At 37.5% G+C, this 26,598-nt stretch overlaps 1 long non-coding RNA gene across 11 annotated transcripts in view; it reads right to left on the reverse strand.

The window, feature by feature from the left end:
* Positions 1-26,598, reverse strand: part of LOC135294991 (uncharacterized) — a 48,999-nt gene that overhangs the window by 16,114 nt on the left and 6,287 nt on the right. For 9 of the 11 annotated variants that reach the window (XR_010357035.1, XR_010357034.1, XR_010357038.1 and 6 more), the window contains exons 3-5: positions 2,590-2,836; positions 1,822-1,968; positions 1,071-1,200 (exon numbers count right to left, since the gene is read on the reverse strand). This is a non-coding gene — a long non-coding RNA (uncharacterized LOC135294991). The remainder of the gene's footprint in view (positions 1-1,070; positions 1,201-1,821; positions 1,969-2,589; positions 2,837-26,598) is intronic. The other 2 variants (XR_010357042.1, XR_010357041.1) reach the window with 1 other exon arrangement.

Consider the following 26,598-nt stretch of genomic DNA (forward strand, 5'->3'; position numbering starts at 1 on the left):
TTTCACATTCGCATTTGATAACCTCATAATTTATATGAATAATCTAAAACCACAACAGAAATGCCCCAGTGACTCTGATGCATTTATTTTTAAAAGCAATTAGCATACAGGCTTACGGAGTCTCCCAGCTATCTAACCAGCTTTTGATACAAATTAACTGGATGCTGATAAAGAATAAAACAGCTCCACGTGGCTGGTCTCCCCTGAATTGTCCTTTAATGGTTCGGTTTTGCTACGTGAGATTCCCATTGAAGCATGGTCACTTTCTGGCAGGGTGGTATTTGGTGAGGTGACAATTTAAAATCATCTATTCTGCTTTATCTTAATGTATACAACACCCCAATCCAGGTCACAGGATTGTCCCAAAAACAGCTTGAAAGATGGGGATGAGATCTGTGCCACAGCAGTTGAAGCAAGTTGGGAAGCTGGCTGCCTAACACTGCCTAGCATTTTGTCCTGCAAATTGTGCTACATTAGCAGTTCCTAAGGAAGGATTATATTCAAAAGAGAGTAGAATATATTTTCCTGCCTTTTTTATTTTTTTTTATTTTGGGAGAAAGCTTGTTCTGTAATAACACCATCTTAAAGTCTGAAACAGAAGACATGAATAAAGTTAAATGGAAAATATAATTTATAGATCTTATAGATGAATGAAGATGCTTTAATTCTCCCTTCCAGCCTTACTAGCACTGTTGAGTAAAACACACTTTTCCCTCACATATGACATGGTCACAACTATGCAGCTCAGCAGCATTCCTCTTTAGATGAAGACTTCATCCAGTCCTGATAAAACTACTGTTAATTCATGCAACACGGATACTGCTCTCATTGAAACCCATCTCGTATGCTCATTATATTTATAATATATGTACAAAGCCAACCACAAAAGCCAAAGGAATGCTGTATGGCAAGCTTGAAATTTTATTATTTACAGAGATTGTGCCACTATGTAATTTCACTTTTTACCTCTTGATGGTTTTTGCAGACCTTTGTGTGAAGATATACACAGATAAGATGCTCAGATAGTGGAAACCTGAATGTCTGGCCCAAGTCAGAACTAAATCAGTTACCTCAAGATTTGATCCAGGCTTTTGTTGTTCAAAAGCTTCTTGTTTCTCACTGAATCCAGCATTCAGATTTTGCAGTATTACCATGTGCTGCTTTAAAGATAGTCTGGTTGCCAGAAACAGGGAAGGATGTCTGTGTGAAAGGAATAAGCAGCAGGAGCAGAGGAACCTTTAACCCGTAAGGGTTCATAATTTTCAGGAAAGTGTACTTAGTAATTAAAACCAAATGGAAATATGTGATGAAAACTATGTATTAACAGAATTGGCTTTTTAGAAATTGTCTTGGGTTTTTTGCCCCCACTATTTATCAGCAAGTTTAAACAAAAATTATTTATTTTAAAAATTATTTAGATGACTATATGAATTAATCAACATGGAAATAGATGTAAAAGCTGAGGTAAAAAACATATGATTGCTTAGTGGAGAGTAAGTGTCCAAAAACCAGAATAAACCACAATATAAAAACTGACTTGATACTATTAAATGACATTTGTACAGTCTATTATTCTATATTCAGCTAAATATGACTTCAATTTTCTATTCCTTCCAAAAATCAAACTACTGTGCATTTCCCTTTTTTTGGCACAAAGAACCCCAGACACCATTAAATACACAAATGAGTCAAAGCACCCATAGAGTTTTACTACATCAATACATTTTAAAGGATTCTCTTTAGTTTTGCATTTTAAATCAAGTTGATGGGTTTTTTTCTGCTTAGAGATTGGGATGACTTTTCACTTCCAAAACTTCTTACCTTTGTTTGAACTGTTCCACCAGTATTAATCCTTCCTCTCTGGTTTTTAACTATCCAGGATCTTGTTATCAGATTAAAAATGCTGATGATTTTTAAGCAGTTGATACATTTTTCTTCATCTTTTCTAACTTGATATGGATGTTGCTCCTTATGAATGACATTGTGAAAGCTGTTAATTATCCTTTACTGAATCCCACAGCCCCCTTGGTAAACAGAGATTTGAAAAAAAGTCCATTTCTAAATAGTTATTCTAGTCCTTAGATAAAGAGATTTATTTTGCTAAAAGAAAGAAGGGCAACAAAAGGTAGCAAGCAATTTTCAAATAAATACATTTAGCAATCAAAAAAATTAATTCTCCTTGATGTAAAATGGCCATTATCCACTGCAGGCACCAATAAGCTTCAGGGTTTATAAATGTAAGTCCACTTACTGACCAGAATTTAAGTTTTAAGATCTGTCAATAGCAAGGAAATGTACCATTTTTAAAAGGCATGTGCATCAGATATACATATCTTCTCATGCAACACATTTTACTGTATTATAGAACTAGAGAAGGGGAAGAAATGCTCATTTAAAAGAAATAGTTACTGCTGGTCATACACAAAAGACTGCACATACTACTAGTTAGATACCATTAAAGTATGTAATTAGGAACAACTTCTGTAACACTTCCAGAGACTTAAGTTTACAGAATTGTCCCAATGAAAAAATATTTTTCCATATGTGAGCAATCCTTTGAATTTCAGTAGTCTATAAACCCCTCCTTACCTTGCCAAAGCACGAAAAAAGGGAAGAGAACTGTATTCCATCTCCTGTTTTGATTTATTACTGGTTTATTTGACATTTCTTGTCAGAGCAAATGGCCTTCAGCAATATACACAACAGTTAAACAAATGCCAAGTAAAATCAGATAATTCTGCCATGGGTCCTTAGCTTTCAGTTGTGTCCTTGGCTGAAAAATTCTTCCATGTAACTTGGAAAGCACTAGTGTCGTCTTATCAGTCCTACTAAAAACCTGAAAATAATTTCCTCCTATTAACAAGGATTTTACCTGTATTCATAGATACAAATATTCACTGAAAATTCTGGTTTAGTGGATACACAAAGCCCAGTCTAATGCCATTTGAAATCTGCAGACATAATGAAGTGCAAAGCCAGATAATTCAACATTCCAAAAGCTGTATAAATGAACTTTTTTTAAATACTGTGTTCTTTTATACTTCTTATAAGTCCATTTTTCAAAAATTAAATTTAAAGAAGGACAACATACATTAATCTCTAACTTTAAGAAAATTTATTAAATTTCTCAAAACATAACTGAGATTTAATGTCTTGAGCAGTTCATGTTTGTGTAATAGGCCAAACCTCAGCATCAATGGGAAAAGTAATTAAGTAGACAAACTCTATTGAAGTGATATTTCTGAGGTTTTGAAACCTTGTTCTTTACACCTGCCTCGCTTGTAGGTGTAAAGAACATTCCTCCAATGCAATTATTTCAATACCCATCTCATACAAATTTGTGAGCTAATTGGTAACTTAGTTCAGCAGGACTCACTTTTCTTTTTTAGTCTAAAAACTGTGGTAAGAGGTTGTCAGTTCAGAAAATGGACAAATACAGTAACCACAATATGTCTGTTTACTAATCACATATAATGTTTCCTCTGGTGTAGAAGCAGAGCAAGAAAGTTGCAATTCAAGAAAACTTTTAAATGTTTTAGAAATTTGATGTTATTTTTCAATGTTTTCTCTACATTTTCATGGAATCCACTTTGGAATAATGTATACTTGGGTGGAAACTAATTCAATCTAATATCCTTTCAGTGGTTAATGCTCTTATTGCTGATTCTCAATGGCCATTCATGATTGTCTAATAAAATTAAATTATTCAAAAAGGCAAAAGGCATCTACTGCATTTCATAATTTCTTTAAAAATATTAATAATATTTCCCATTGAATATTTCCCTTAGGAAATATGAGCTTTGTACTCACTTGCAATTGAAACCTTTAATGGCTGCAAGAGAGAGGAAATCTACTTCCACACAGATAAATGATCAAGGCAAGTTTAGAACTATTATTTTATTTTAGTTTTCTGATTGATTAGAATCATCAATAAAAACATCACTTAAATTGAACCTTTGCAGCTTTTATTGCAGTGCAAGCAGTGTTGCTTGAGTCACAGCTGAGACATTGCAGTGTGGAGATATCATATTTATAACTCACCTGTACCAAATCCCAATACTCAAGAAACTGAAAGGGTCAGACTAGAGATGGTCAGAAGAGCATTTTGGTTTGGGAGCTACAAGCTTGGTCTGGGGACACCAAACATGCTTGGCATTTGATCTAATCTTAATTTTCACGAGAACCAAAACCATCTGCCTAGTTTTTCAGGCAGGATCCACCAATGAAATGCCCAGTGGATGAAACTGCTGTCAAGAATGCATATCTACAAGGTCACCAATTTTAACATAATTATGTATCAGAGGAAAACATTTCAGCCAGGAACTTAGCGAGGGTTATCCCGGCCAGCGCAGAGCTGGAAATGCTTTAAACCAAGGTTACTGCCAGCCCTCTCTAAGCCACAGCCTTCATCAGAGACATTTCCATGCCACAATTTCAAAAATAAATACAGATACCACACAACACATCTCTGTGCCCCCTTCCCCTCAGGAGATCTGGTTCCCATGGCAGTGAGGCCACCTTCACCTGCTGTTTGGTAGCATGTCCCGCTTGTACCACCCCCTCCCTGGCATGCCCCAAACACATCCAATGTGCAAATTCTGGCAGCTTTGTTAAAATTAACAGCCCGGGGGCTGGAGGGATGTAAACTCAGCCTCCTCTCTCGGATGTGGAGCACTGATAACCCTCCCTGAGCTCGAACAAACAAACAAACGCAAGAAATGCCAACCATGTGTCATGGAGTTACTTCTTCACGTAACCATGGCAAAGTGTGGGCAGTAAGCAAAGCTGTGATCATTTGGAATGGTTTAAAATATTCTTATTGTCATGAGGGAGGCCAACGGATGGCCAAAACACAAAGAGGGCTCAGACCAGCCATGTGACCCAGGATTAGGGAGCAAACCGGGGCTGGTCTTCCTCTTTGCATTGGACCTTGTCAGAAAATGTCACTCTAATGAGAAAATTCAAGATTATGTTTAATTTTTACACAGCTCATTTCCCTTTATCCCCCAGGATCTAAATCTCTAAGCATCCAGGACCATGATATCAAAGTAAAAGGGACACAATTGCAGGTCCCTTTGTCCCCTCTTTAAAAAGCCATCATGGCCAGCCAGTTTGCTCCCTGGGCGTTTCTGCATAACTAAGCCAATTATGACACATTTAGGAAAATGATCCTATGAAGATTTTGCTGGTTAGCAGCTATTACTGTTAGGAAGTCTAATGGTAAACTAACATTTAGTGTAACGTAACTGCACATTTTTATGGCTTCTTGAAAACCTCTTAGTACCTCATCTGAGCCATGATTTTTCCATACCGTTTCTATTTTAATAACAGTCTCCACACCAGCTGACAACTTTGGCATGTTTTATTTTTCCCCTCTGTGTTGCAACATGACCAAGGTTATTGCAAACTGCCATTCTCTTCTTATTTTATTTTTACATCCATCTTATCTAATATTACTCATCTGTTACAGCTGCAAAGCCACATCAGTAAAGCAGACAGCTATGCAACTGCGCAGCCCAGCAGAAAAAACTTAAATTTATGTACATGAGGGCCCTTTGGATATTTTTTTTTTTTTGATAGGAAGATGAGTAAAGCAGAGACACAGGTGCCTGCTGCCACTTGAGAAAATTGTGGCCTTTCTCTCGGCTCCGTTGAGTCACTCTGAGTCGCAGGACTCACGGACATTTGGCTGTGTGGGCCCTGCTCAACAACATTCCGAGGAGGAAAAATGGCTGAATGGCATCCATATGGCTGACAGCTTGCTATGACGAGCAGCCAGCTCAACAATTTATCAGCAGAAGAGGGCAAAAAATACATTCTGAATATAACTCTTTCAACATATTCATTTAGGAGGAGTAGGTAGTTATCCAACATGCTGTATGTTCATCTGGTGGAGAATAACTACCAACAAAGCCCATTGTTCTCTGAATGTGCAATACCTGAATAGTTTGAGGGAGTTGTCATCATGGTGAGACCTACAGCCAGAAATTGAAAATAGTGATGTGACTTACAGGGCACTGAGCTGCTGGTATAAAAATCAGTAGATTGGAGGTAGAGAATAACGTCACTGGAATAAAAATACTGAATACAAAACAGGATCCTAAAATTTTGCACTCTTTATGTCTTTCAAGAGATTGTTTCCATATTGCATAATGAGCCCTTGTATGCGCAGCATGTTTATATAACTCAGGATCAGCCTTGATGCCTCAAATGTCTTCATACATCAAAAATCAAAGATCACACCTGCCCTGCCTTCTCACTTATAAACATGCACAATCCATCTGAAAATGTTACCAGTCTTCATTTTCTCAGTCTCAGGCAGTACCCGACATCTCTTCCTCTCAATTATCTTTGAGCATTATCATCTATTAACATTATCTTCCTCTAAATTACTTTATGCAAAACATTTAAACAAAAATAAAGCAACACCAGCCAACCTGTTCCTATCTCTTTTCTCCTCTACTCCAAGATCCCTGTGTCTTAAAAATTATTTATGAGGGAAAAAAAGGTGGAATTTTTTAGTGATGTCTGTGATATGGAAGTAGTAATAGCACCTATGGGAACAATATTTTTCTTTATTATTTTATCAACTCTGAGCTAGAGGGTGATCAACACTAACAATCTCTCAAAAAAAAAAATTACAGAAATAAATCGAGGAGAAGTTACAGAAGTAAAAGTGATATATTCATTCTTCTATCTTCTTTCCTTCATGGAATGCCATCCTTCTATTTATTACTCCTATCCCTTAATTATAATAGAACAGGAACCTGCAAATTAGAATGTTTGACAGAGTGATTTATACTTTCTCTTCTCCATACAGCACTCTGGATTAAGGACCCCTCATTTCTAGTGCAATAGCCTACCGAGTCACGGTATTTTTAGGAGGTCTGATTTTCATCACTGATATTTTTTGATACAAAATTTTACACACACAAGTAATTGCAGACATAGCTTTGCTCTTTTCAGCAACCATTTTGAGGCCCATTTTAGAATAATCAATTGACCTATTACTTGTTGTCTTTGCAATCAAATAACTAATGCTAGGTGACCAAATTTCAGAAATCTGATCCAAAAGCTATTATCCAGCTCATCAGTATTTTCAAGGGTATGCCAGATAAGTCCAAGAGATGCCAGAAAGAAAATCCAGTTTTGCTGTCAATGTGCTTGTCACCATGCAGGATGGCAAGGGAATGCAGTGGCACTGATTAAATGTGAATTTGTGCAGGATTTGTTTTTAGTCCAAATCATAACAAGGGCACAAAAGTACAGGTATAGAAGAAGTATCACAGAATGGTCATCCTTAATCAAAGTGGCTTTTTACTAGATTCTCTCCCATAGCTTCATCTCTTTTGTACTGACAAAAAGTACAGAAAAATTATGCAAAAATTAATTTTGATTAAGAAAAACAACAAAAGCAATTTCTTATGCTAATTTCAGACTTAGAAGAATAATTGAGTTTTTAAATCAGCCTCTAAACAACAGATGAACTTAAGGAAAAAAATTATCTACAGTCAAATGAGAAGAATATTTACTGTAACAGATGCTAGATTAAAATGTCTCTTCAGTAATAATGGATAAGTCTTAGAAGCAGTGGAAGAGTGGTTTAGGCATATATTCATGGTTATTAAGAATAAATATTTAGTTTCTTGATACATTTGTCATATTCTTATTCTTTTAGTCTTCATTCTGTCTCCTCATACAGCTTATTAAAGACAACAAAACAGTTACTGCTGAGCCTCCAAAAACCAAAATTCAAATCCAGTAAAACTCATAAGTGAAAGTCCAGATCAATTAAAAAGTCCCTCTGTAATTCTGCACATGCACACTTCCATGTTTTACACAAGGACCCAGACCAGTCTTTTTCAGACACTAGATATGAAAGAAGAGCCTTAATAAATTACTTAATGCAGCATCAAACTGCTACTAAATGTCCAAGTTTTATAACAAGGGTTATTTCACCTCTTTGCATGTTCTCTCAGCACATGGGTTTTCACTGATTTGTGCTGTGTATTTTGTTTATTCATTAAATCAAAGCATGTGACTGTTAGAAGACAAGGATCTCTCATTTTTCTGAAGTGCAGGGGTTTGAAAACACAGAACATGTGTTACTCATCAGCAGTAGTAGAAAAGAATATTTGAAATTCTCCCTTTTTATTTGTCTGTAAGACAGCACATGTAAACTTTTTCTCATTTGCTGTGCAACACTTAGATATGCAACAGCAAAAATGTTTCTGGAGTTAGTCACTACTTAACAAATGGCAGATATTATTCCAAATACTTTAAGAGCATCACATAGCCATAAATAGATTTAAAAGTTATGCACAAATATCTGTGACCACAATAAATTCCCTAGGAAAGCTCTGAAACAGCATTAAGCACCGTGGGAACAAGAGAGTACAGGTGATTCTGACTGAGATCACAAGAATCAGAAGGAGCTGTGTGTGGCACTTGTTAATAGCAATCCCAAATAGCAGTGCCCAAATGTATAGAAATATTTGCCTTCAATGGAGCAGTTTAGTGTAGATACTTCCCAGCAGTGCACAAGTAAAGAAGCCTACTTGCTAAGCTGAATTTATCAACCTCATCCCCAACTACAACAAGCCAATAGAACAGAAATAATCATAGCCTTTGCCTGTACTTTAGGCAGCTGCCCTCAGTAGTCTCAGATTTAGCTGAAAAAGCAAAAAAACAAAGGTATCATGGGTAAGGCTCACAGATGTTTGCTTGGGGACCTTCATAAAAGTACATTATTAATTTCTCACTCTAGGTAGAGAACTATCAAATTCAAAATGCCACTGGTATCAATGACCTAGAAGGATTTCTTCAGTGACCGACATACTTCAGTTATTGGGATTTTTCTTTCCTTTTTAAAAGAAAAAAATTTTGAACTAATATAAAATATTATTTTTAAAAGGCAACATGCACCTCATAAGAGACATTCTTCCAGTCTGGAAATTTCCACAATGGATCAATTTGGACTTGATTTCATTGTGAAATGGATTCTGAGTGTCTAAACATAGACAATATTTGTTTTTACCCTCTGAGGTCTCCTTTCACAGGAGTAGTCAGGCAGTGGAAGTACACATTCATTTCTATGGAGGCTGAAGGTCTTTATAGGACAAGGAAATTTAACATCCCTATATAAGGCAAGTCAGGGCTGCTTATGCTTTGTTATCAGTGAAAGACACCTTGTAAGGCAATTCTTCTGCTACTCTACTGCTATAATTTTGCTGGAAGACTTATTAAATCAAAATTGAACCTGAAGTGGCTCTACAATCTGTGAAACTACAGAGACAGTTCTATATCCAAAAGTGCTCTAGGAGTCTTCTGGAAAACCAAGCTAAATCACTAATGTTAGTCTGTTTAAATCACTAATGTTAGTCTGAATAAATTTTTTAACCTGTTTAAGTTATAGGCTGCTTTTATGCCCATAGTTATACACTGAGTACCAAGGAAACATTTGTATGCTGCCTACAGCATAATGAAAGAAAAATTCATATAAGACTGAGGCACAAGGTTGCTTCACAATTTTTCCTTCTAATCCCTCCTCCACACTGTCCTTCCTTCTTGAAGTACAATAGGCCATCAGTTCAGAGCAACTTATTCTTTTGCTGCATGAGCTTCTCTGAGCTAGTCCCATGTGAGAATGCGAAGATAATACAAAAAGGAACAATAAAAATTAATCTCCTAGTTATAGTCCACAAGGGGGTAGTTTACAATTGGAGATGCTTCCCTAGCCCTCTTTTTACCTTTGCTCCTATCATGGTGCACAGAGCTCTGAAAACCAAGTAAATTTGTGTGTAAATCAGAAACAAGGAGGCCTGACCCTGTAAAGATTTGTAGTTCAATCTAACTAATAGTGAACCATGCAATTCCCAACTCCCTGCCAGTGTCCCCAACAGCTCACTCTTACTTTCTTGTTATTACTCTTTGGTCACTGACAAGAAACTTGTGGCCACGTGCTCAGCTTAATTATCCTCGTCTGAGTTGGCCTGGCCTAGAAATAATTCATTTTGCCCCAGGTTAGCAGGTGGCTCTGGTGACCACAGAGCCACAGGACAGTGAGAGCAGCGTAAGGGAGGAAGCAGCAATGCATGGCCTCTTCTCTCCAGGAACAGCCCATGTTTTTCTTGAGATTAAGCTAAGCTGGAAACCATAAATATATCTGAAACTTTTAACCTTTTGTCAAAATTTGTTAACATCAACAATAGACTGAAAACGTGAAGTAGGAGCCTCAGACACGATGAGAGAATCACAGAATATGCTAAGTTGGAAGAGACCCACAAGGATCACCAAGTCCAACTCTTGGTCCTGCACAGGACACCCCAAGGGTCACACCATGTACCTGAGAGCAGTGCCCAAACACTTCTTGAACTCTGTGAGTCTTGGTGCTGTGATCAATTCCCTGGAGACCCTGTTCAGTTCCCAAATACCCTCTGGGTGATATTGGTATCTTTTCCCAATATCCAACCTAAACCTGCCCTGACACCTTCAGGCCAATCCTTTGGGTCCTGTCCCTGGCCACCACAGTGCAGAGATCAGTGCCTGCCCCTCCTCTTCTCCTCAAGAGGGTGTTGAAGACCACAACGAGGTCTCCCCTGAGTCTCCTCTTCCCCAGGCTGAACAGACCAAGTGACCTCAGCTGCTCCTGACACAGCTTCCCCTTGAGGCCTTTCACCATCAGGAATGCAGAGGTTGCATCGGGCTAACAATGTTTTGTGCAAAAAAAAATGCGGAAAAATTATTCTGCTGTCCCAGGACAATAAGAAAACCAGACTACAGACTGAAACTGCACATTGCTGCTAGCTGGCATGACTTTTTAAATAAATCTAACAAGATAGGAACTTCTCAATACTTAACTGTTTTAATCAGAACATTAAGAACTACGTATTTCTTGCTGCATGAAAAAGAAGTTTCTATCACTATGAAATGCAAAAAACACCCTTAAAAAACAAGCTGACTTTTAAAGAGTAATAGATTTTGGTTTCTCAAATCATAAAAATACGGCCAAGTGACCAATTTCCCTCAGGAAAGGGAGTAGAAACAGACCTAATTTCTGAATGGCCATAGTTAGAAGTACCAAGCACATGAAAAGCTTAAATTTGGAATACTGTCACTCACTTGACAGGTAACAAAAAACCACACATTCATTAAGACTGAAAGTAAAGGCATGGAATTTCATCAAAAACAGAAAAGAAATTAATTTTTGGTCAATAAGCATTTAGCTGGAGCAGTTTCTGGAGCATTTAATTTCTTGGTTACTGAAAACATAACATGTTTTTATTTTCAGCAGATGTTGTTTAGTTGTTCAGAATCTCACTATTTTGAAATTCAAGGAAAAATAGCAACCTAGCTTCCAAAACTCAGACAAGTTTCAGTGTCATGAGGTTTGTGATTCTTTAGCTTTGACTTTTCACTTCTGACTTTTGAATCAACAGAATACAATCAATTCAATATTTAAAGAGCTCCTCTGCAAAGGCAGACTGCAGACATTCTTACAGTATTTAACTTTAATCAAAGACAATGTTCTCAGTGCAATTTAGTGATTCCAGAGCCTTTAGGGAAAACACCCAAATCACAAAACTTATGAACAAAGCTGAAAAGAACACTTATATATTTGGGGGGACTTCAAATACTTGGTTTTATAAATGCTTCCACAAAACAGAAGTTGACACCATCAAAGTTTTAACATCATCACAATCAAATCACAAGAGGGAGACTGAACAGATTACAAAGGCTATCTCTCCCATAAGCTGGGTACCATTGGATATTGTGATTTTATCACTTATTAGAGAAAACTGATCCCAGACTTATCACTTATTAGAGAAACTGCTTCCAGAGCACTGTCATTTGCATATGAAATTAAGGTTTCTTTCAAAGTAATTTGAATATCCCTGAAAATATCCTTCCTGTGAGTTCTGTAAGCTGTTTCACTTTCTTTTTAAGTTACACCTCATAGAGACAGTATTTTAGTTATCCTGAATCCAACTGTTTGGAATGGGGAAAGGAGAATCCTATAGCCACTTCAAAATACTGGAAAACTTCCTTGCATGCCCCATATATTCCTAAATTTCCAGTCACTGTTGTAGACAGTCCATAAAAATGTCTTGCCTGAATTAAACCCTCGGCTCCAAAGCTCTCTAAACCAGAGATGATGTTAAGAGCCTTTATTGCTGAAATCCAGGTGGTTTGGTTATGTTTTCTTTCTTCTAGAAACAATATTTTTTCCCCATCACAAAATGTGATAAAATATATGCTAAATCAAAAAGATATGCAGCTTCTTCTCCCTTTATTTCACAACATAAAATAAACATAGTGCTTTTTTTTTGCTAAAAGATTAAAAAAATATATATATTATAAATATAACTTCTTTAGGATGGGAAAAATAGTCTTTTCTTAAACTTCAGCAATGTTAGCAACCTCTGTCAAGAGATGGCCAACTTGATTTTCAGGGGTCAAAGGCTGTGACTGAGATGTGCAGGTAAATTTGTAATAAAGTCTGTGCACGATTGAAAAGGCACCTTTAACAGAGTCCACTAATCAGTGTTGGCAGAACGTAAATTGAAATACATTGCTGCATTTCCAAAATCATTTGAACCAAGACTTGCCAGAGTTTTACCCACCAGAATACACCAAGAACAGCTTTAAAAAATGTAGAAATGCTAAGTGATACAAGAGCCACCAGAGGGAGTGTCTCCAGATCCATAAATGTGATCCAACCCAACAAAGCCTGGCCAAGAGCATGACACACTTAAACATTACCATATTTAATGCACAAAGTTGCACGGTTCAAGGTGCAATCCAGGCTTCAATCTGATCTTTGTTTATACAGTCTAAGGTGTTTGAGAAATAAGATTTCATGTATTCTTTCCTCCTGTAAAAGCAGAAAGATAGCACCCTCCATCACATAGTTATCCATTCCTAATTCAAATTTTTAGAAACTGTGCCACAACAAATGGTGCTTATGTATCAAAAAAGCTATAAACAGCTGAGATTGCCATGGCAACACCTTGGCTCCCCAATTTACATAAATCCTGGGTAACATTCTGACAAATCCCAAAAGAAGCATTTCAAAGGTAGCAAAGGTAGGACTCTTTGCCAAGAGAGATCTTGGGACAGCTGTGCACAAAGAACAACTGGAATTATTACTACTCGTGCCCGTCCCACTGGTGAAGTAAAGCCATTTAATCTCTGCTGAAGGCACCACTGGTTGACATTTATAACACCACAGCATAAATGTTAAATGCTGCAATTAGATTTTACGCTGTTTATAATTCTTGTGCATTGCTTTCATCTTCTGTTCTAATTCTCACACCTGGAGCTTCATCTTATTTTTAAAGACAAGACTACCAATGGCATTTTTACAAATGTTTCAGCCACTCAAGTTCTTCTCTGGAAAAGCCCTAAAAAGCCCTAAAAGCCCATATGTTCTAGACAGTAATTTCAAAAGGGGGGTTCAGGGTTTGCTGCTATAACTAAAACACAAGCCTGATCTGCTTTCCAGAATTTTTGATTTTGTTACTATACACGATGTCACACACATTCTTTTCATTGTAACAGAAGTCATACACCCAGCACAGTGGGTGTCCTAAAGAACAGAGACCAACAAGTTTAAAAATTTTATAGAAAATCTGATGGTACATGCACATAAGATGAAGAGAACACAGAAGTATGGGGCAATATGTAAAAAGCTTATTAATACAAGGTTTCTCCACTCAATGAATAAATTAGAAGGAATAGACCAATATCCGTTAAGTTTCTGTCAAGATCATGAAGAAGATAGTAAAAAATAATCCCTTACCTGTAATAAAAATGAGAGCAATAAAGATATGGAGTGTGAAAGCTCTCAGACCAGAGATTTATCCCTGGGAACAGCAATAAAACTAGGTACTGCAATTTAATTATGAAAGGGAAACATCTTGGACAACAAATTTATAGTGAGGTTCCAGCACACAATTTAAGATACAATATTTTGTATCCCATAGAATTATCTCTACTCACCATAAATCAATAGAGGATGAAGTTCATGTAAGACCCAGCAAAGCTAATCAGAAAGCTGCCTTCCTGGGGTTACAAAGCAAGTCCTTAACTCAGAAACTTTCCTTTAGATTCAGAGGAACAGGAACAGCTGCACCTTTTTTTTTCTCTCCCAACATATTCTAAAACAGTAAAGGATTGCATGCAAGAGAACTGCTGGCTTCTTTCTTTCTCAAAAGGTCTGATTAAAGGAAAGAACTATGACATAAAAATCAAGGACCCCTCACAAACCTATAAAATATGCTGAGAGTTGCAAAGTTTTGGTTGGGTTTTTCTCTAGATTTTAGAAATGGTGTTTCTTTTTCTGAAGCTTTCACTCTGACCTCTTAGCTTTTTATTCCATGAACAGCATAAGTTAGAAGCGCTGGATTTCAGAATTCTTATATTGGACTCATTTTGGACTTCTTCAGTGGTGTTCTTAGCGACTCAAATTGTAATTATGTGTGTGCTGAAGGAAATCTAAGGCTTTCTGGAAAACTTTTAAGAATGCAAAGGCCTGATGCTGCTCCCTGTTGACTTAGAGGAAAAATTCCATCAACTTTCATTGTGTCTTTGAAATCAGACCTAAAATGAAGAATAATTTGTTTCTACACTACTAATGATTTCCAGCAGCTTGAAACCAATTCAAACAAACTATCTATAATTTTAAATTAAACCCTATCTAAGCAAAGGGCTAACAAAGCTTAATAAAGTGGGTATCTATTAACATTTTCTGATTTTTCAACCTTTCCTTGCACATAGCCCAGCCTGACTAGAGATTAAGTACTTCATGAAATCAGACTGGATTTGAGCATATGCTTAAGCAGCATGTTGACACAGGCCTTGGGGATCTCTAAACAGGATTTATTATGGAACAATACATTTATTTCACTTCTGCTGAGGAAAGATTTGTCTGTTGTGGAACACACTTCATTATGAACCACAAGAGGCTTTGGATGCTGTTCTGGTTGCTGTCCTTCCATTCACATCCCTGCTGGATTTCCATCTTATTAAGTTTTCACTTTAAACTCTTCCCTAATCCAGTTTAAAGAAGTGTAGTGTGAATGGACAGCAAGCCAGTGACTTAAGCACTCAGTGAGGTGGGGAAAGCAGAGCAGCTGTGCAGAACTCAACTGCATCATAACAGAGTCATTTTTAGCTACTTTTTATATTCTCAGATTCTCCCTTACACTATTATTCTAATTACCCAGCTACATATCCTCAATGACAAGCACTTATAATCATACAGCTGAATTAAAACATAACTGAAATGCCTATGGTGATAAAAATACCTCCAGGGAAAAAAAAAAAAAAGAAAAAAAAAAACATTGAGTGTAAAGGAAGTTCACTTTGCATTTGCTACTAAACCCTCTCTCTGCTTTTTGCACCCTAACAGCAGAGTTTTCATTGGTGCTCTCCAAGTTAAGCTTGTGTTTGTACTCAGTCAGCACAAAGAATTTGGAATAATACTGCTATTCTCCTATAAGAAAAAAAATCTTGGTTCCAAATTTTACTGACATTTTATTTAGTCACATATTTTTTGACTGACATAATCAGTCAACAACTGGTGAGGCCAAGCAACTCAGTAGAAATATTTTAGAGACTCTTTGCACGAGTTACACATGGATCATACAGGGATGACAACCTTGGGCTCTCCAAAGCATTCAGGCAGATAAACATCTTTATACCATGGCTGGCCTTTCAAAATAAAAATGTGCCCTCCCCACATGTGGTCAGGTCCAAGAAAGATGATTAAAGGACTGGAGCATCTCCTATGAAGAGAGGCTGCAGAAGGATCAAGGGGGATATTATCAATATGCATAAATGAGGTGATGGAGGCAGACACCTCTCAGTAGCACAAACTGAAATACAGGAAATTCCATTTAAACAGAAGTAAAAAACCCTTTGCATTGCAAGGATGGTAGACACAGCATAGCCTCAGTTTTCTCTCTCTTCCACACTACCTAATCAAAGCTGTATGTCTGCATGGCTTAGAATCCATCCCTTCAAAGTATATAATGGTTCCTTTAAACTCTATGTTGAACTTTGTTTCCTTGTGACTTTTGGCTTTCTCTCCAAGCAGCTCTTATTCCTGACACATTCTCAACAGTGTCTCATTCTGAAAATCTATTTAGCAATTCAGACAATACAGGAGAAGGTAGCTGCTGTGTCATTATTTTTATCAGTTGATGGAGTTCTCTACAGATCCTGAGGATGTATCTTAAAGCTGCAGAATACAACAAAAACTTACTGTAAATCTGAGAGAAGAGAAAGGTAGAGTATCCAGAAATCAGTGCAGTATGCTTTTAATTCAAATTACCTTGTTACACCAATTTTCAAACTGCATTTCACCTCTTCACTATTGTATGCATCTGTGCCTTTTCTGCTTAAATTATTCAATTTCAGCATTGACTTAGAAACCCCTTGAAAATCAAGAGTCATTTAATACACTAGCAGGAATATTACAGGTTAAATTATGAATATGTATCCTTATAATTTGTTTCACTGCACAAGTAGGCATGCAGAGATCTTAAGCGCTATTATAAGACACTAGGAATTTAAATGAAATATTAATTAGAAAGCAATTACTGGATTTAGCAGCAGAGAGATCTGGACAATAGTTTGCATTAGGAGTTGTTTCTAAGCCACAGGAGAAAAGGGGACTGATGGTGCCATCTGTTGGTCAATTCAAAATGGACATTGTTAATGGAGCTGTGTGGTCTCCTAGACCCGAGGTAACTCCACAAGCTCACCCCTGAGCAGTCTTAATTGTGACCCTCACTCTTCTCAGTCCAGGAGTGTGAGCAGAACACAGCAGAGCCACAACAGCCCAGTCAGGGAATTGCACCTCTGCTCCAACACACGCAGCTGGCCTGATACAACATCCCAGAGTATTTTTTACACAATGAAGTGACAGCCAGGTCATTACAGCCACGGTCACCCATGAAAATGTTTGTATTTTGCTGTTTCCTTCACACACTGTCTTTGTGTCTCCCTCTTCACACATCCCATTACCTCCTATGCCCTGTTTGTATTCCTTTCCACACACCCTAAGAATCACTTTGGCTCTTGCAGGAAATAAAGTTTTCCTTTGAACAGTTTTGCTGACCAGATTCTCCCAATCATATTTTGGCCTTTTCTCCTTAGCAAGCTGGTGTTTTCTTTGTAATGAAGTAGCAGGGATTTGGGGAAATGCAATGGGCTGTCATGAGGCTGCCACAGCAGAATCACTTTCCAAATAGAGGTGTTTAGTCTTTGCATGGGAGAAAGGAGTGAAGAGATCAGCCAGTAAAGGAACATTCAAATCCAGCCATCCATAGAGGCTGTTGGCAAATTGTTTTAGACATCATGTCTCACAGAAAGGCAACCACAATGTGATTGCATTTCAGAATTAAATACAAAAAAGCCCATTTAGTTGGCCATGAGAGCATAAGTCATGGCTATGTCCAGACATGGACAATTTCAGTACACAGCTCAGGAAACCATGAGGAGTAAAGGTGTAGTCAGCATTTCCACACACTCCCTGAACACTGTGGACTTGTGGATGTCTTCTAGCCAAACTTCTCCCATGATACAATTGCTCCTCATAAAGTGGTTGGCTACTGACCACTGGGAGTGGTGGTTTACTGTGCTCTCTAGGAGCAGTCTTTTAAACCCAGAAACAGATTCACGGAATTGCATCTTATGATGCTCCAGCTCTGGTGCCACCTCACAGGAGTCAGCATTGACATCTTTAGCCTGAAGTTCTGCACTCACTGCTGTTTTGCCCACATCCCCAGGACTGAGTTCATTACTCAGGCTCAGTGTCCTGCCAGCTGAGGACACAGTAATCTCTTGGCAAGGACTTACTGTCAGTGTCCACCAGACAACAGAACATTTAAGATGGAGAGAAACGTCTCCTGATGTGAGGGACCTTTCCAGATGAACTGACAAAGCCTCAGAAGTGTCTCACCAGGAAGCACATGTTTGCCCAGTGCCAAGACTCAGCATCAGAATGTTGTTGATTGTTCACTTTGTAAAGATGCAGGAAGAGAAGCAGATCAATAACAAAAGGAAGAACAGAAATAAAATTTGGGTTGCATGGGCATACCACCCATATGCACGTACATAATTACAGCCAAACATTCTTTCTCTGTCACATAGGAATTAAAAGATTAAAAAGCTAATGAATATTCTGGCAGCAAGTATGAGCAGTAATAGGCTTAGGTAGGATGCTGGGCAGCAGCATGATGTGAAGACTGAGTGAGGATCTTTTACAGATTTAATGTCAAGGACATCACTTTTGAAATGCATTTACATATTTAGATTTACCACTGGTCTCTGTTCATCTTTTCCTATCCATTGCCAATTTTTGCACCTAAGCCATTAACCATGGTATGGACAGGAAGGAGGGTGGAAAATGGTAATTAGTGAGGAAATAAAACAGACATTAACAAGTTATGAATTTCATTTCCATCCAGAAAAAAAAACCAACACAAAATAAACCAAAAAAACCCAAAAAACCCGACTACCTTATTTCTCTTTAAGTACAATAACTTTTCAGTGACTATTAGTGTGCCTGTCTATATAAAATTAAGTCCTAGCAGGGAGAGGGGGAGGAAACTTCTCTACAAAACTCCCTCTCTGTATGTACATGAAGTAAATCTAAAATATCACAGTTTTGAATTCTCAACTCAAAATACATACAAAAATTCTCAACTCAAAATACAACAGCCTCTTGCACAAGAAACTGTCTGTGCACTCTATTGTGAAAAAGTGCAAGAGAGTACAGCGGTATGTTATACTCCATAACAGTTTTTGGTAAAATCATCAAAGGATATAAAGACTGGAAAAGTATTTTCATAGTTTCACCAAATTCAGTTTGTTCTCCATAAGAATCTGACCTCCTACATGTTCCATAGCAAACGCTACCGAGCATTTTTTCTTTCTTTCTTCGATTTATTTAAATAAGGAGAAGCATAAATTGAAGTGAGTGGGGGGCAGAGACAGGGAGGGAAAGGAGCTTTAGGCAATTGAATTTTCCAAATTTGTTTGGAGAGATAATTGGAAAATGGATTGAAAATGCTGCCAATCACCTTAATAGATGCAAAAAATCACAGGAGATACTCCTGTGGGACACCAGGAAAGAACTTCAGTCTATTTGTTTCCATTGAAAAGAAATTTCAGGCTACACCAAAATTTCATTAAACTCCATTGGACTCCATGTCTGCTCCCAATCATACTGCTAATTATTACAACCATTATTATATTCTAGAGCACAGGAAAACATTAAAACATGAACACAAACCCACTCTGAATGAAAACTCTTTAAGAATTCTGCATCACGAAAACTTCCCTGATGTGGAGACAATCACAGCGGCCAAAAAAAAAAAAAAAAAAAGTGGCAAAAGAGATTGCCTTTAATATTTCTCTACTTCTTTACAATTTTCCCCTCATATCCCTGGTGTAAAACTGTTCCAAGTCTTTGGTCAATCTTCACTTTCCCATTGTCTAGAGGACACTTTCACCAACTACAGAACCACTATTTTTTCTTGCATCTCTGCACACTGAAACCAGGGATACAAGAACCAAACAATGTTACAGATATTACCACAGTGTTTTGAATTTAATAAGATAATGAAAATTTTAACAAGTTTTTTTTTTCCTTTTCAGATTTACACACAGAAAAAATTTGTGTGTAATTTGTGTGTAAGAAAGCAAGTGTGTTAAGCACCTACATGAAATGATTGCGCAACCTCTCTTTTACCAATTCACTTCTTTTTCTACACAGTTTACCTTCACTTAATATTTGGAATTCATTATCTTATATATTTGGGTTAGTCTTCTTTGGCTAAATATAAAAAAAAAAAGGAATAAACATCACAAAAAAGGAATAAACATCACAATTCTACCCTAATTGGTATGTTTTTCAAAAGAGATATTATAGAAAACAGAGAAGGAAATGGACCATGTGCTGATCACATCCAGCTGAAAGTGTAGAAATTGAATCCAACAAAGTGGCAGCACGGAAACTTGCATAGAATAACTGTTAATTTTCAGAAGAGCAGGTGGGTCACTATGTATGTATGAGAGTCCTGACTTAAAAGATAGTTTTCTCTAAGCCCTGCTGACAGTTAGCACAAGCCACATTTGTCAGTGAAAGCAAACCATGGCACATCCTGCTCTTTATTCAGCTCCTGTAATCCTGTCTCAAGCCTTTGGTGCACATCAAGAAGAGGAGTGCATTTATATGCCAGACTAACACGTTGTACAGGAAAACATTGTACTGAGCTGTCATTCTTCATATGCAAAAATGAAACATGAGATTTACCACTGCCATCCTCAGTGACCTGGAGTAGAGCAAAGCCAACAGCAGGGGGTTCAGCTGTTTTGATTTAGCTCTTATCTAGAAAACTCACATAAACCCCATTTTGCATGTCTAAATCTCCAATAAGATGATGCTGAGTAAAACTGTAGAGGAAAAGAGGGCTCCAGTGTTTGAGCACTGAAAATGCCTGGGCAGAGACATTATCCAGGATCACAGGAGTTACCCAGGATCACACAAAACCCTGGCAAATGCCAGGCTGTGTGTCTGCTGTCTGACAACAGCTCACAAACCAACTGCAGGCTAACACATTTCTGAGCTCAGACAGAAGCTGTTTGGCTGCCACAGAACAAAAAGGCAGCAGCACACATATGTACAAAGAGACCCACAAAATCCAGTCCCCCCTCTCCAATGGCAGTTTGTATGCCATCAGCTTAGTTTAATTTTTAATTAGATTTTACTGTAACAAATACCATAGATTGTGCTACAGCTTGCATACATGGGTACTGCTGCCAAGACTGCTAATAAAATATTATGTCTTTTCACGATTCAGATAATCACAAATCTGCCCTTTTCTTTCAGCCAAAACCCATTCTTAAAATTCAGAATGAAAGGTTGTTTTAAGTTGATGGAATAGGCAAGATAATTGCAGAAACAGCTCATTTCTCTCAGAGATGATAAAAAGGATACAATGACCATCCCTCACCCACAAAATCCTATTTATTATTGCTTAGGACATTTGCACAGATTCTGGAATGCAGCTTTATGATGCCATTTCTTTTTACCATGCTGTTACATCCACTTTCACACAGTATTTTGAAACACATTCATGTTAGACCCTTTTGTCTTCTACATAGAATATTTATGGAAGATTTTTATTGCCAGTCATAAATTAATTAATAATTATAGACTATAATACAAAGAGCCAAAAAACAGCCTTCATAAAATACTACCTTCTCAATGACACTCCTTTAGACAAGATACCAACCCATCAGAGATGATATTTCTATCCTGAAAGAAAGTGCTTAGAGTACCTGTGGGGTTATTTTTATACATTCAGAATCTTTAACATGATGATATACTCCATAAAGGACATCTGAATAAAATAAGGAACTAATTTGCATGCATTATTGCCCAGTCATGAAGCTGGACCTAATGTCTTTATGACAAGGAGAAACTTTGTTTCTGATGCATTGAAATAATTTTGTATCGTAATCTTCTGAAGCTGCCATTTTAAAAATGTCATACAGATCCTTTATAGAAGGACAGTGGTTTCCAGATAACAATAGCTACTTCTGTGTCTTTCCTTCAAAATACATGTCAGTTGCCCACTAAATGCTGAAGTTTTATACTCCTCTTTCAGATACCTGTTTAGGACACTTACATTTAGTTGCAAACTATCATATATTAATTGCTTGATGCAACTTACAACAATATTAATATTTTATATGTTGATGCAGAGGGGTTTTTTTGTAATATAATCAGTTCTAAATGTAAGATGACATCACAGTACAAAACACTGATTAACTGGTTAAATTGAGAGCTACATCAGTTTTAAAATATTTTTTCAAATATAAAATGTTTCTTTCACTGAGTTAATAAAACAAAGGGGTTGATTTGGGGTGGGTTTGTTGGTTTTGGAGTTTTTTTAATTGTCAATGCTTTGCTGAGGTGATTAATAACTTTTCTAACTACTCTTGGGGCTTATGGATGCCTACAGGGATCTGCTTTGCTTCAGTGGGATGGAAAACACGAGAGAGTTGGGATTGCTCAGCCTGGAGATGTGAGGGCTCCCAGAAGACAAACTGGCAGCATTCCAGTGCCTAAAGGGGGCCCGCAAGAAAGCTGGAAAAGGACTTTTCCCAAGGGCTTGCAGTGACAGGACAAGAGGAATGGCACTAAGCTGAATGAGGGCAGGTGTAAACTAGGTGTTAGGAAGAAATTCTTTACTGTGAGAGTGGTGAGGCACTGGCAGTGGTTGCTCAGATAAGCTGCAGATGCCCCACCCCTGGATGGGGTTTTGAGCAACCTGGTCTAGTGGAAGCATGGAAGGGAGGTTGGAATGAGATGATCTTTAGGTTAAAAAGTTTAAAATTTTGAAATTCACTGCTTTTGAATTAGATGTAGAACTTCAAGGCAAATGAAAATTAGGATTTTTTAAATTTATTTACAGAGGAATTTTAAAAGATTCACTAAACAAACCCTCACAATTTTCCAGATGTATTCATTTAGGGGACAAGATTCTCTTCCAGCTTCCACCAATCTAAATTAGAACAACTGAAATTAAACCAAATGGCAGCATTGTAACAAAAGCATAAATGAAAAAGGCTGTTAATTTTATTGCCACAGCCTTCAGAAAACTGGAGACAATACAAGAAACACAGAATGTGTGAAAAGCCCTGCATAATACTTCATCTTCCCGCCAGCCCTGGGTGCAATCTCAGCAGTGCTCTGAGTGAGCTGTGCATCATCTATCACTCCAGCACTTGAGAAAATCCAAATCACATCTCAAATCACGCAATATCCCAGATGCCAGTGATTAACAGAGGTAACTGTGTTATCCAGATCTCTGCGGGCATGAAAATGTGCACTTGTCTAGGAAAGCTAACTCTGGGCAAACAACTCTATTTCAAGCTGGAGGGAGGTAGCAGAAGGGTTAAGAAAAACTTTACCAGTCCGTGTTGTATTGGAGCAATCACTGTAATGCCAGTGCTCTGGGCAATGACAATCTGTTAGGTCTTTTCTAAACCCAGTACAAGCATTTGTAATGCAAATGCTGGCACACTGAATATATCACACTGTTCCTACATCCATTGATACCAGCAAGGGGAGGAATCATGTGGCCCCATCCTCCCTCCGAAGCAGCTTGTTCCCTTTAGCTCTTCTTTACTTCCCTGTGTTTCCTTTAATCTAGTTCTAAAGGTCTTTAAGCACCGTGTTTGTTGTTCAGGACTAGTTACAGCATGGTAACCTATTTTTTCCCCTTTTGTGTGATTTTAAATTCGGTTTGTTGAGCTGTATTCGTGGTACTCCGAGTTCAGCACTCTATGAATAATCCTTCTGTTTAGAAATTGAAAACAGGAATAAAGGCCAAGAGTTGTAAGAAATTTATGGCTCTATTTCCTTGGAATCTGGTAAAGTACTTACACTTGGTAAAGTACTTGGAAAAACTGGGAAACCGGGTCTCCAACTGAGAAAAGTTCAAAGACAAAGAAGAAGAGTCTAAAGGAAAATTATCGTCTTTTGATATTGCCATTCAGCTGGCTGTACAAAATAAACAGATAAATAACACACATACAGCCTTTTGTGTGCATCACCAACTCATTTGCTCTGACTCACAACCATTTTTTGTTTAGAAGCCACCATAAGAATTTTACCACAGTGTTGAACACTTGAAAAACCAATTTAAGTCCACCACAGCTTATCTTTCTGACTGACTTTTAATGGATGTATAGAAACAGGCCTCAAGTTTGTTGAGGGACCTGTAGAACAACTTGGAAACAAACTGGAAAGAGTTACATAAGAATATTTACTTTTTTTCCTGACAAAATCACTCCACTTACAATTCACCATGCAAATGAACAGGAAGACTTTTTCCAGCTTCCCCTTGCCCTTTGTTAAAAGAACCAAATACACCTCTGAGGAACAAAACTGAATCCAGCTACTTATCTTGGAAGAAATTAGCAGAGACAAATATATGAAAAAGTACATTAATCATATTCAACTGTTTAAGTAAGTTTAACCCAGAAAACTAAATTTTCAACTTATTTCTCCTTTCCTTTAAATGCATATTTGAAAACTAGGAAGTCCACCAAACGTTCAAGGTCACGGCCATGTTCTTTCAAGGCAGACACAGCTGTAAGAGCAGTAGGCATGAGATCAAATTTCAGAGCTTTTTTGCACCAGTGCTGAGATGGAATTCACAGTTTCTCACTTCTAGTTCTACAGAGACAAGAGAATCATAAGTGATATGACCTAAAAATTACACTGGAGAACCTGCCATGACATGTGTGTGGGCTGAACAAAACATGAGAAAAAGGTGCTAAGTGGTCTGCACAGAAGGTGAGCTGCCACATAGTTAAAATGCCTACAAAAATCGCACAGGGAGGGCTAGGAAGTACAGTATAGACAAGAAATGTGGCAATTGATCTTGCCTAATCCCAGTGTTCAGCAAATTCCCAATCCAAGTGGTGTATTTGCAAAGCAGTAGGAACTCACAATCCTACTGAATTAGTTCAGATTCATTGGACTTTACCACTGGATAAATAAAAAGTACAACAGCAATGAAAAGCAGGGTTTTACCTGACACACTAACTTAAATTTTATTCCTATCTCTATGTATTTACTAGTTTAAGAAAACACAGAAGACAGAAAGCGTGAAGACCTATGAATACACGTTCAACAGTATCTATCAGCAGAGCTATTCACAAAATCTGAAATATTTAATGGTGAAGGCTAAAGTTAAACTGACATAACCTTTACACATGGACATAAAGCAGGAAAAAGTTTTGTCTTCAAAACAGGAATAAGCACCTATTTTCCATTATAGGACTGAAGGGCTGTTTGTGATGATACAGTAAATTAACAACTTGAAGACATAAGTCTTGTTTGACTGAACATCCCTTGTCCCTGCAATAGACTCATGCACCAAATCAGATGATTATTATGAAAATCCAACACTACATGTAAAAGTTTTCAATGACTAAATGAAGGACAATTTCTCAAATTCTCTCATTGACAATCAAGGACATTCCTGGGTTCTATTCAAAGTGATCCCCAAGCATGCAAGTCACTAAGGATCAGTATTCTTCATCTACCTGGCTGCACATACTGGAAACAAAATTAAAAACAGCCATTGCAGAATATAGGTTAGGCAGGAGTAAAATAATTGAACTTATAAAAAACTATCTTAGAGGAAAAGAAATTTTAGAATGGATAGCATATAGCAACTTTCCTTATTGCATTTCAAAATGTATAGAACAATTCCATTTTGAATGGAAACAAATTATTAATACTTTAAAACAAGGTTCACATCTCTTCCTCAAAGTATTTAGTTAACATTGTCATTTCTTAGGGGAAAAAACCCAAAAAAGATACAATTCTATTTAGCATATCAATGAAATTAGAAGGGAAGTCCTACTGAAGGACTAACTCTCCTTAATGCCCTTATTCTCCCTTCATTATGCCACTGATGCCCCATGACAGCAACATTAATTTGACATGGATGAGTTATGACCCACAGTGTCTTGCACAACTCTCAGGAAGCCTAAGGCAGGGTTTTTCTGCTTTGGGTATTGGGACCAGAAGGACCATGCAGAAAACCAGTGCAATTGAAGGAGCAATTAAGCTACAGGTTGTTTTGCTGTCAGCAGTTAAGCAGCTGTGCCTAATAAATTATTTGATTATACAACATCTTATAGCTTTGACATCGATTGTAACCGTGCATAAAACTAACATTCAGTGGCTTTGTATATTTGCTTGTGTGATTATAACTTTAATTCCTCTTGTTACTCATTAGTGCACCCTGGCAATCTAAAGCACTGTTGGGTTTTCCATACCAATGGTCAGCATGCTCAGAGCACTTCAAAAATGTGGACTAAAATACAACAATCTTGAGAAGGAAGTGGGAAAGGATTGCTATTACTTTTTGCGGCTGAAAAACAAGGCCACTCTCACCCAGAGCAGAAATGAGTAAGAGGGAGAAACTGAGGCACATAAACATTGTACGTATACAATTACACACACACAAAACACAACTCAATAGAAATATCTGAGAAATTAATGAACTAGAATCCTAATTTATTCTATTTTAATAGATAGAAGACCATGCTAATGAACACAGCTTGTTTCTGGCACTTGCACTACCTTCCTCAGGAGCTCTCAATTATCTCTATATGCAGTGCTTCCTGCTTGGGAGATGTAACTACGGACTTCACATTCCCAGTCCCACACTGACCCCATGCTACTGTGCACCCTCAAAAAAAAAAAAAAAAAAAAGGAATTTGCTCTGCACAAGGTCTTGCAAAAAAACGAATTAAAAAAACAAATCACTGCAATACAGCCCTCACAACCATTGCAAGTCTGAAGAGTTTCCCTCCATTATGACAATCATTTCCTAAAAAATGCTGGCATATGAATCCTCTCCATCTCCTCATGTGGCCACACAGAGCTGTGGACTCTGTCATTGTTCTCGAGCTGAATGTCCCAGTCCTCCAGCGAGGACTCAAAAATTGTCAAGATGACTCAGAGGACCACCACACATCCCTTATAACAAAGCA

This window comes from Passer domesticus, chromosome 2 (genome assembly GCF_036417665.1).
Source record: "Passer domesticus isolate bPasDom1 chromosome 2, bPasDom1.hap1, whole genome shotgun sequence".
NCBI lineage: Eukaryota > Metazoa > Chordata > Aves > Passeriformes > Passeridae > Passer > Passer domesticus.